At 40.6% G+C, this 10,029-nt stretch overlaps 1 long non-coding RNA gene across 1 annotated transcript; it reads right to left on the bottom strand.

The window, feature by feature from the left end:
* Positions 1-2,600: 2,600 nt before the first annotated feature.
* Positions 2,601-3,734, bottom strand: LOC111847707 (uncharacterized). Its single transcript, XR_011991882.1, has 2 exons — positions 3,459-3,734; positions 2,601-3,045 (listed from the first exon to the last, which is right to left on the bottom strand). It is a non-coding gene; the product is annotated as an uncharacterized lncRNA (long non-coding RNA).
* Positions 3,735-10,029: the final 6,295 nt, after the last annotated feature.

The following is a 10,029-nucleotide window of genomic DNA, read 5'->3' as shown; positions in this document are numbered from 1 at the left end:
GTGCTAATAATCATTTTGGAGCAACATTGCAGACCGCTGCTCAGCTTCTCGCTGTAACTTGGGAGCCGGAGTGAAGGGGGGTGGGGGGGGTTATCTCCGGGTTTTTGGAGGTTTGGTGCTGGATTGTCTCAACCTGCAGCAGCCACATGACAGATTATTCTGTGGTAACAGGTTCTCATCTCTCAAAAAATACTCTCGTACTATTTTTAACCCGCAAAGTTTTGCCAGGGAAAAATCATTTGAAACGTCATGGATTTGACAAGCAATAGCTTTGTGTCTCAGTCATCGATAATTTTGCATTACCAAGCCAAGAGCGATTTCAGATCTCACCCCTCTACACAGCTATGTCTTTTAGGGGAGCGTTTAAGGTTAAGTACCCATCTTAAGCTTTCTCTCACAGATTCCCTTCTACACAGCTACGTCTTTTGGGGAGCGTTTCAGGTTAAGTATCCATCTTAAGCTATCTCTCACAGATTCCCCTCTACACAGCTACGTCTTTTAGGGGAGCGTTTCAGGTTAAGTACCCATCTTAAGCTTTCTCTCACAGATTCCCCTCTACACAGCTACGTCTTTTGGGGAGCGTTTCAGGTTAAGTACCCATCCTAAGCTTTCTCTCACAGATTCCCCTCTACACAGCTACGTCTTTTGGGGAGCGTTTCAGGTTAAGTACCCATCCTAAGCTTTCTCTCACAGATTCCCCTCTAGGGACACTGAAAATAGCAGGTCTGTGCTCCTAACCTATATGATGTCTGCTGCACATCCTCATCGTTCAAGTGTTATGTCACCGTCTATTGCAGTTCTTTCACAAAGGTGAATATTTATATATATATTTATATATATATATATATATATATATATATATATATATATATATATATACTTCAATGCTGTGCCATTTGAGAACTACTCAGAAGTTTGTCCTTCGCCCTTCACAAAGTGAATATTTGAACTGTAAGTCATTTCAGGCCATTTATGCAGTGTTTTGTGCCTGATTTTTTTTTCTTCGCGCATGATCTATTGTAAGAAGGCAAGGCTACTTTTCTCCTTTTATTTATTGGTCTTTTTTCTGCTCTTTAGCTGATGTGAGCTAAGAATTCCTTCCAGGAAAGTTTCCACTTAGTCTCAGTGTTCAGTGGATTGAAAGTGACATTGTCCAAACCGAGGGCCTGATTATTGTCATGGCGATGAAGGTCTGCACAAAGAATACTTTGCTTATGAGTTACTGTGATTGACTGACATAAAGTCTACCCTTGTAATTCAAACTGACTCAAATGAACCTATTAAATAGCTTGTTATTTATTACAAGTTTGAACCATCAATTGACTAAAAACCGCCGCAGTAAATGAAAAGGCACTACTAAATATTAAAAACAATCTTACTTCAGATGATTTTTTAACTGCAGCTGTGGTTTTATGTGCGATGTTCTTGCGTATTATAATAACTTGTCCATACAATAACTGGAAGAAAAATTTCTATTCTGATCCCTACTATTACACTGAAGAGTTAGATTTTACAGCAAGCACCTGAGGTTAATTCCTCATTTAAAAATCTAATTATAAACATCTTGTATGAAGAGAAATATCTGGGTAAACACTTTCAGTCAGGGGCTGTAAAAGTAATCACAACATGCTGAGATTTAGAATGACTGCACTAAGCCACGCATAGGAATGCTAAGTGAATTTAAGTCCATTTTGTTTTCCCTTCTTTTGTTTAAATAATGTCCGTAAGGCAATCCTGCCAGCAAGATAATAATGCTGCAGCTAATAATCAGACATTTTTTGTTTTCTGGGTAAAATGTGTCTCTGAAGAGCAAGACATCAGACCTGATGATGTCCCAAACAGCTCATGGAGTCTGGAGGAAGCAGACCGGCCGACAGAAGGGCGCGTCGTTAGAGATTCTCGGGCGGAGGAGCGTTTGCGGTCTTGTGGGGAGCTCGCCGTTAAGGGCCGGCGGCACCTGATCGCGGCTGACATTCACTCTCGAGCTCACAGGAAGTGTCTCGCAAGGAGGCAGACAGGAGGGACAATATGTAGCTAAGTATGCCGGATTCGCAGTGCATAGCTAGTTAAACAGTCCATTTGCAATGGCTGATTCATAGCGTGATCGTTTAGCTGTCTGGCTCCTCCTTCACAACTGTACGGAAGAAGCACTTTGATATCCTGGCCGCGCGCAGCTCCATCTATTGCTCAACTGCATTTCCGAGGAAAGCAGAGAGATCATGTGACATTTGACTGTCTCTCCTGTTTTTTAGCTAACCAGTCTGCATGCAGATCATCAATAGCTTCTATCTTAAGCAAATTGAAAGGTGCCAACGGAATAAATTAGCCATCATCATTCAACAACCATCAGGTTGCCCCAGATGGCTTCTAAAATTAGTGAAAACACGTGAATAGGCAGCACACAGAGGTAAGCACAGCCAGCTTGGCAGCAGAAATCCCCGGCATTTCTTCAAATAAACCCCTAGTTAGAATAGGAATGGCCAAACAACTTATTTGTTTAAAACAGGCAAGGAAAATGAATGTTTAAGACAGGGAAGGAAATTTAATGTTTAAGACAGGGAAGGAAATTTAATGTTTAAGACAGGGAAGGACATTTAATGTTTAAGACAGGGAAGGAAATTTAATGTTTAAGACAGGGAAGGATCCACAGTGTATAAGACAGGAGGAAAAAACAATGTTAAGCTCAAGGAAGGATCGACAGTGTTTAAGACAGAGATGGATGAACGGTAGGTAAGACATGGTAAAATCCAGTGTTTAAGACAGAGATGGATGAACGGTAGGTAAGACAGGCTAAAATCCAGTGTTTAAGACAGAGGTATGTCTACTGGGCATAACAGGGAAAAATCTGTAATTCTTGTTTTCCTACAGCCTTCTCTGTGCCGGTTGCTTTTTTGTGTCTCTGTATATCCATCATGACAAGCAAACAGACAGTGTTGCACCACTGTGCCCTCGCTCTGACACTCAGCTGTGATTTCTGCCCAGGTGCTTTGATTATGGAGCCCTGCTTTTGCAGAGTGCCAGCCCTGTCAGCATCGTGCCTCTGTCCTGCAAAAAAAAAATCCACAATTTCAGTTTGAATCTTGTGTTACAATGCACTAGAGATGTATAATATATGACATCCCAGCACTTCAGCTGACTGCAAACTCCCCGGTGGATATGCATCTCATCACAATTTCATGCCCTATATTGTTATTACTTTTAGCTAATTAAGCAATATCACTATTATATGTACTATACTGGTATAATGACTAAGAATATCGGTAACAGTACATCCTTAACAGGACACCACCAATTGTATATACACTGTAGCATGAACATGAAGGCTTTCTGAAATGGATTTCTGGTGGGTATTATTCTAAGAGTTTAAGAAAATTCACACATCGGAGCTGCAGTCCCAGAGCCCCCACGTCCAGCAGATGCTACCCAGCTCCTGGCCTCCAGGTGTCGTTAGGACTTGCCAGATGCTCAGATGTTTCTGCAATGTTCCTGGATGACTTCTGGATGTTCTCACACTTTATTTTCCACACGGATTCCCTCCCAATCATTGTCGTTTTGATCTTGTCCTCAGCTCATCACGCTGACTTCCAACACAAACTTATTACCCGAACCTCAGGAGGGGGCGTTCAGGCATCTCCTTCCTGGGAAGGGTGTCGATACAGCAGATGGGATCTACCCCAGACTGAAGGGAAGCAGGTGTTTACTTTAGCTGGAGATTCATAACTGCGAAAGGTCTCTGGAGGTGCTAGTTAAGCCAAGGCATGTAGTTTTTGGCGTAGCTTTTTAGCAGTCGATAGTGCGGTAACAGCTCCTAATTTAATTAATTTGATGGGGAGGGCAAAGAGTCTTGGATAGCCTAACTGCTCAGCCTGTACCCTCTCACATTAATAATGGCCCATGTTGACAGCACGTCTGCACCGGACACCAGTACGTCTGGTTCCATCTTCCCTATGGCAAACAACACCTCTCAGTACCTCAATTCTGCGGCAGTAAATAACCCCCCCACCCCCACCACCATCAGTGCTACGAAAACGAACCCTGCATCCAATCCTCCGCATGTGACTTCCAGCAATGACAGCATTGCTGACAGTCAGCCTATACGAACGAATGAATAAATCAACGGGAACCTTTTAAGGTTGCATTTTTGGCAATTAGTTTGTATAGTGGCTGCTTGAATTTCATGACTTTATGCAGTTGTCCATTTTCCTGCAGTTTTTAAATGATTATTTATAGCTTGAGAACAGGTTGTTGAGCATTGTGTCTTCGCTAGGATTTTGGATCCGTCTTGTTAGACCATTTGCCATCTAGAAGGAGCCGGATGCTCTACAGGAATCCTGCCATTGCACCTTCTGTGAGAATCCCACTCTGTGCAACTTTTCTGTTACTTTAATGACTCCTTTTACATTCTAATGTTTGCGGACCTGAACGTAACTCGACCAAACCAATTTCAACTTCCTACAATATCCAGAGTATTTCTTTACTCAGTTGCCTTCATCTATGAACCAATGTACAGATGCAGTTCTGGAAAAAATTAAGAGACCACAGCAAAATTTTCAGTTTCACTCATTTCTCAATTTATGGATGTGTGTCTGTGTAAAATATACATTATTTTGGAAGCTGCAGCCTGGCTCTTCCCTGTTTCTCATTAATGAAGGGCTTCTTCTTTGCTTTATAGGTCTTCAGTCCTGCTTCTAGGAGCCTGTTATAAACTGTCCTAGTCGTGCACTTCACACCACATAATGTTTCCCCTTCTCTTTGAAGGTCACTTGAGGTCATCCTTTGATTTATGAGGCACTGGCTGATAAGTTGATGGTCATCTGTGGCATTAGAAAGTTGCTTTCACCCTCTACCAGGCTGTTTTTTGGTTGTTCCTAGTGTCTCCTGCTTGTCCTTGTTTTTGTGTCCTGCTCTCTTAGAAACGTTGAACTTAGGAAGCAGCCTGCCTCGCAGTGTAGCCTTCAGGATTAAACTAATGCAGATAGAGTGGTCTCCCAATTTTTTCCAGAACTCATACTTATGAACGGACTGTCATAAAGCCTATTATATTAAAAATGAATACAGTGATTCATAATAACGAACAAATGCACGACTTTGTGATGCTTGTGAAAACATTGCGTGGCTTCAGTGATTCGTCAGCTCAACTTACAGTACTGTACTGTATGTAGTCACTTTTATTATTTTTATTATTATTATTATGTACTGTATTGTTGTTTTTTCGACTTACCTACAAATTCCACATAAAGACAGACAAATGGATCTCGTTCATAACCCGGGGACTGCCTGTATTACAGTCATTCTGTCCATGATTTACCACAGCTGTGTGTCCTGTGTTGCTCAGGATACACCCCCCATGACCTTGACCTGGATAGATGGCTGGAAGATGGATGGATGGATAATTTGCAGTCACTGTAGCCTTAGATTTAATGTGTGAAACCAATACAGCGGAGCACCTGTGCCCTGTACCGCAGAGATGAATTCCTGCTGAGATCGTATTACCCCCAGGGGTGACTGATTAGCACGGAAAACATGTCCCCCTAGACACACCAGGCTTCACCATTAAGACTTATGTTAAGAAAATCATGCAACACTGAATTATCAAGTCTATTTACTGCTTTTTGCGAATGGATATGTAGACATACCGTCCGTGTCACTTACCATGTTTCAGGTTCCTGCATGTGATTGGCTAAGACCGTCTGGTGGCACAAAATGCACAACGCATATGCCAGTGTCAAATTGCATGTCAGCAGAGCGGAAGCGTGGCGGTCGTTTATGGCATAACGCATTCGCAGGCCGTATAGAGTTTGGTAACAAATATCGGGAGAAGGACAATCTGCTGTTTTCCTCATCATCTCACTCTTTTAAGCTAAAAATATATTAATCCAAGGGTCAAAGGTCAAAGTACAACACAAACATAGCTCAGTTCCAAGTATATGGTGTGACAGAAATCAGTCATGGAGAAATTGTGCATAGCCTTGTATGTAATGTCTACCATATGAATTTAGCTAACTACATACTTGATGCTATATACAAACTGTTCATGTAAGATAAAGATTCAGTCAGTTATTCTTTATGCCACTGTCCATGCTGTGTTTTTTTCTGAAATATTCTTGCTGTTGAAGTCAGTTGAAAGCAGCAAGACATTTTTTTCTGATTTGTTTTTCTGTACTAGTTTAGATAGCACACGTAGAACACTAAGGTAATTGTTTTGTAAGGAATTAAAATATTAGTAAAGATTCACTTTGTTGTTGTTTAGTTTTGTGGTTGTTTCTGCTTCCTGTTGATTTGTAAGGAATTAAAATACTGTATAAGTAAAGGTTCACTTTGTTGTTGTTTAGTTTTGTGGTTGTTTCTGCTTCCTGTTGATTTAATAAGAACATGCCTTTCATTAATGTTGGTTGATTGTGATTTTGTATTCTTAATTTGTAGGCATCTCTATAAGGAACTCAAACTCTATAATGAACTCGAACTCTATAAGGAACTCAGTTCTAGAAACCCACTGGGTTTATATTACCCCACATCTAACAGTAAATTATATAGCAGTAATATGGACACTGCACACCAAACACACATGTTAAGCTTGCTCCTTAGAATATTGATTTCACTCATCACTCAGTACAGAGTGTTCTCCATATACTCTACACTGATATTAGTGATATAGTTGTTTTATATGCATGTCGTTGATTATTAAGGGCGGTTACCTCAATATATGCGTTGAATACATTCACACATGTCGTATTTCCATTTTTTGAATGAATTTCTATTGGCTGTTAACATCTTATAAAAAATGGTTTGTCTTACTAAGGGAAGATTTATAAAGTTAGACACCTTCAACAAAAACTTCAGGAAACTACAACAGCTGCACCCCCTGCGAACCTGAATAGGGCAAGTGGTTACAGAAAATGGAAATGATTGGATGGATGGATGGATACTTCAGGAAAAACTTCAGGAAACTTGAACACCTAGTCACAGAAGCAGTAGGGACTTAAAGTGCTTGGGAGGAGCAATATTAATAGGATGAAAATTTTAACTAATTTTGTAGTGTAATTTGCTTTTATTTAGTAATTACAATAAATTATACTGTATTACAGTTTAGTGTACAATAAATAAATATTTCCTATTCATATGCCTGTACACTTTAGTGTAAACTCAAATGTCTTAGTTGGTCTGGAATGTATCTCTCACAAATACATGAGTTCAATGGGAACTCAATGTCCCATATAGATAATTTCGTCATGATTCTAAGCAACATATCTGCAGTGAATGTGGAAGCCCCCCCCCCCCCCATATAAAGATGTTGCCATTACTGCCAGTTTCACCTGCACTGTGAGCATCAAGGGCGTGCAACTGTGATGCAACTAATGCAGGCCAGGCTAAAGAAACAGGCCCTATGCAGCTGCCATACTTGTGGGGCTCCATGTCAGCAATGCTTACAAAGGGATGATGAACCATGTTGTGTATCATTGATTTAAAAACCCATAAAGACCATCCCTGGGGGGCATTAAAGGAAGCAAAAAGCACAAGCCAGCCATGGACAAATCAATGGGAAAGATTGTCTTCTAGACCCTCATCCGGCTCCCCATAAAGTGTCACTGCGGTCGTCTTGTTTTATTTCATCTGTGGGAACCCCATAGGATGAGCCCTAGTCACATGACAAGCTCATGAATATCAGATGTCTGCGTAAGTGGGCATTAGTTAAAAGGACATATGGTCCATCAAAACTAATAACTGAAAAATATCCCATGTGGCAAACAGTGGTAATCTAATGTGAACTAAGTGGAAATATGTCATATCAGTCTGTACAGTTGCTTTGTTTTGCAGTTTTGCTTTAGCAGCACTTACTAGGGTACACAAGCATTTTCAGTAGTTTTTGGAAGGTTATTTGTTCATAAAACTCGCAGCAGCCAGCCAACATAAAGAATACCAAAAATAAGTGTTCATGGCTTTTCCTTGTCAGCCATTGGACTTGCGCCAAGAAATTGTGGACTTCCCACTGGGTCACCTCCATACCTGAGCAAGGTGTCACTCAGCAAGTAAGAAGAGTGACAAAAGTACCAGTTAGTGTCAATCCAGTTCAGCAGCTGCTTTGAAATGTGATCAATTGAGTGCAGTACTGAATTGAGTCATCGGTGAATCCAGGCCAATTTTGGCGGCAGGCTTTGTCAACCCCTACAAACTGCTGAAAATGTCACCGCAGAGTCGTTCTCCAGCATCCTGGCCCATGCGGTAGCAGTGACAGGTGCCATGCCCAGAGGGCACTGAGGTGCACTGAAGCAAGGATCGGGTGACCAGACCGGTGCTCTTTATTTACAGCAGTGCAGGTGTCCACGACAGAGTGCTAATGTAGCAACAAGCTCGCCTGATTCACACCCAACATGAGCTGCTTTGAGGCGAAAATACCAAAGCCAAGATGCACAAGTCAGGTTTTTCAGTCAGGCAATAAAATTAGCTGATATTAAGGTGCCATAAATTTATTGACATCAAGAGAGCCTGCAGATACAGCACCAGTAATGAGTGTTTACACGTCTATGATGAGAAAAGGAGCTCTGTCATTGGAGATAATGCTGATGAGCTATACTTCATGCTTTATTACTCAGCACTTTTAGCCTGACATTATTAGTAGGTCTTATGATGTAGTCTTGGGATGAGCCATGAAAAAATATTTATATTATAAGCCTCTAGCAATCATATCAGTCAGCGAAGCACTGCTTAAGTAAAACTATTGAAATCAGTTTAATTTCTATAAAATTATATCAGCCAATATTATCAGTCATTGGATTTTTTGGCTCCTTAAAATCTATATAGCATGAGAAACACAATTTTCATATCAGCCGTGGCCTAATACATACATGCTTAAGAGCATGCTTGATGTCTCACACAGAAAAAAAGTCAACTAGCTAAGAAGCTACAGATAGTTCTCGTGGTTACCTAACATTTCATAATCACTTTCTAGTAATAACACTTTCCATTAAAGGGGACCTATTATGCTTTTGCAGTTTTTTCCTGTCCTGTAGTGTTATATAGCTTCCTGTAATCAGTCTGCAAAGACTTAAGACCTAAAGTACATGTCAAAAATATTTGTGTGATATGATTTGCATAGTAAATTGCAGTCTTTAACTGGCAGTAACAGGGTGATACTTACGAACTCCTGAACATTAATTTTGCATGAAGTTATACATTGTAGAAACTGATAATGATGCCTTAATGTGTCCTCTGCGGTCTCTCTGTAGTCTATTGTCCGGAGCTTTCCTGTGATATCCTCCCCCCCACCCCCCCACCTGCCCTCCTTTATCCAAAGTGCTACCATCAGCAGGTTTCTTTTAATGAACATCGTGATTGATTGCATAGGGGAAACTAGAGCAAGGGGGTCCTATGAGTTGGACAGGCTACTGTAAATGCATACATACATCTACATACTGCAATCCCCTAGCTGCTCAGTTACATAAAGCAGGAAAATGACCTAAAACACAGGAAGCATTTGTAGACCACATCTATTAAAGAAGTATATTCATATTTAGCAAGCAATTGTTCTGGATCATCTATCATTTTGGCAACACATGTAGCATTCAGATGTGGTTTTTCTCTCTAAATAGAATATTTCTGTACTTTTTATGATTCAGCCAAAGATACAGACCCTGTGCAACACTACGGAGGTTTAGAGCTGAGTCATTTTCCTCAAAGAGATGAGCAAAGAGGCTGAGCTGTTTTAACAGAGCGAATCCTGCTGTTGCCTACTTGTGTGTAATTTCCTACCAGAGTCGTATTTGCCCTTTGCACTTCTCTTTGGATATTTTTATGTTCATTTCACAAATATTGATAGTAGCACTTCACAACTAGCTTCATTTTAAGTGTGAGTATTCAATGTCAATGTACTCCCAACCAGGATGTCTCTCCCATAAAGGAAACTCAGCCTTTTAGTGCTGATATTGAATTAATCTCGTCCTCTATTTCATGTCATGCATTCTGTTTCTTATTGCATCATTAGTGAATTGAGGCCATGCATATAAAATAATTCAGTGTTATGCAGACATAAGG

Source organism: Paramormyrops kingsleyae, chromosome 5 (assembly GCF_048594095.1).
Source record: "Paramormyrops kingsleyae isolate MSU_618 chromosome 5, PKINGS_0.4, whole genome shotgun sequence".
Lineage (NCBI taxonomy): Eukaryota > Metazoa > Chordata > Actinopteri > Osteoglossiformes > Mormyridae > Paramormyrops > Paramormyrops kingsleyae.
The sequence above is the reverse complement of the archived record's forward strand: the minus strand, read 5'-3'. Positions and strand labels throughout refer to the sequence as shown.